Here is a 2520-nt window from a genome sequence, read left to right as displayed (position 1 = left end):
TTCACAAGCACTGCCTCAACAACCATCAATGGGGAGGAAAAACGATGCATAGGAGAAGCGGAAGAACGTACTCAGAGTTGATTGGAACAGAGTTGAATGGAACAACGTTGAGTGGAACATAGAGGATTGGAAGACCCACGACTTGAAAACCACTGTAAGAAGAGGGCCACGCAATTAGCTTTGATAAAATCGCCTCACGAGTAGCAATAACCTCACGAAAAAATCATCTATGAGTTGCTGCACATACGATAGATTTGCTGCCAAAGAACCATATGAAGTAGAAGAAATAGCCAAACGCCTCCCTAGCAAAACGACGAAGCAACAGCTCCAATCCGCTCAGTTTGAAGAGCGCAAATGACTTCTTAAAGAAACTCCCCAGCAAGAGAGATGCAAGAAACTCCCTAGCTACCAACGTCTCCAAGAAGAGAACCAGCAACTTCTTCCCAAGAAGAGAACCAGCAACTCCAAGAATAGGCGAAAGAGTCTCCAAGAAAGATGTGGAGGGCTTTCCAAGGATTTCTATCATCCGCAGAAAGACTCGCTTCAAAGACTCCGGCCGCTGCAGAAAGCCATCGTTCAAACCTCTACCCGTTCACATCACAGCCTCCGCTCAATCTACAGTCTACCTCAAAAAACCTCCGCTCAATCTATAGCCTCCCTTCAAAAACCTCCACTCAATCTACAGCCTCCGTTCCATCACAGCCTCCCCCCAAAAACCTCCGCTCATTTCCCAACCCTTCATTATGCTTCAAGACCAACAACGAGCTCTACGGCGCCATCAAGCTCCATCTGAGCAGCGAGACTCCTCTGTTAGCGAGGAGATTGAATTTGTGTCGACCCACGAACTCGAGCAGCTTCACCTACAGTCCTGCCAACAATGAGCGCCTTCCGGAGACATACAAAGGTGCAAAGCTATGGTGGGAGCATCAGGTGACGATGAAGGAGCATCAGAGCTCCTCTTGGAGACCCATGCCTGATGAGAAGCGCTGCTTCACACTCCGAATTCACAAGAACGATAAAGATCGAAGCAATGATCACGGACGTTTACCTTCGAAGACGGGCTTTATTTGCTAAGTGTTATGCTCGTTGACTGCCGGTTCTGATGGGAACAAAGTGATCAACGTGAGCAAGGATTTCGTTTGTCCGTTTCGCCTATATTTAAAGGTTTTGCCTTGGCTTTTTATGCAGTTGGCTTTTTACGCAGCTTTTCAAAAGATTTCAAAGCTTTTGGGCTTTCAGAAATTAAAAAATCTAAGGGTGTATATGAAGCACAGGATTTCAGAATTTGAAAAAACATCCTAGTGCTGGCCAAGTAAAAATCCTTTTTAAATGTAAGGTGAGGTGGCCTTACATGCCCTAGATTTATCGATTTGCTAATCAATGCTTTTTTTGCCACATTTGACCCATTTTGAGAATCACTCACTTCGAAAGAGAATTGCAAGTTTTCATTTTAAGTCACAATGTCCCCAATAAAATCACATATTATGACCATGGCAAACGCCAAATATAAGCTCGAGTAATCATCAAAAGAGCATTGCCTAACACGATCACCGAGTACTACCATCACAAATGTGGAACATAATCCTCAAGGAGCATCGCCTCAGTAGCTTTGTATTCCTTTGCAAGGTGCTTCCTTTTCACATGTAGAGATGAACAATGTCCACTAAAAACCAAACTTAAGTTGGTGAATTCCATGATTTCTACCTTATAAAATCAAATTTTAAAGGTCACAAAATTTCCAAATTTTGGCCTTCATAGTTATATTTTTCCAAAACACTTTAGAAATTTTATCTTGAAAAAGCATGTGGATTGGAATGTTTTTTATGTAACTATGGGGAAATGTTTTTCTATGAGTACTCATTGTTGAATCAACTCATTGTGGAGAACATAGGCTCACCTCATGTCATTATGCTCCCTCTAGACATTGCTCAAGTTTCACTATTTCATGCAATTTCAATTGCCAACAACCAAGTATCTTCTTTCAATGAGTCTTGCTTTTTGCAGAAGCATATTTACTCTAGTTGCTTCCCTTATGCATGAAGGTATTGTTTTTCAAAGGTTTAGTACTTGACTAGTTCGTCTTGTTTTCTTTCACAATTTTCACATCTTTCAACTTCAAAGCTTCCCAACATCATCTTCTTGTATGACCTCCTTATCTTGCACCCATCTTCTTCTTGGGCCACAGCTCCTCTCTTAACGCTCATGTGCATAACTAAGAGAAAGGAGAAGACTCATGAGGGTGATTTTATCGCTTCCAAATATATTGGTCATCCATACCTTTTGTCCCACCCACCCGTTGCAATGTCCATATTCACATGCTAACTTCTGGTTAAGAGACTCTTATCTTTGAACTTAGTGTTATTTCACTTTCAAATTTTGAGGTGAATGTGGACCTTTGCAAAGTCAGTTAGGACAAAATCAACTCCAATAGTTCTAAGTATGAACCCAAAACACATTTAGCCTCATAGTGGTCAGATTTTTGGCATTGGTACAAATATTAGAATGGGAGGTATAAATGAA

Source organism: Dipteris shenzhenensis, chromosome 32 (assembly GCF_047967505.1).
Source record: "Dipteris shenzhenensis isolate YYH24624 ecotype China chromosome 32, Dip_SZ_1.0, whole genome shotgun sequence".
In the NCBI taxonomy this organism is placed as follows: Eukaryota; Viridiplantae; Streptophyta; class Polypodiopsida; order Gleicheniales; family Dipteridaceae; genus Dipteris; species Dipteris shenzhenensis.
Note: the sequence above shows the minus strand (reverse complement) of the source record.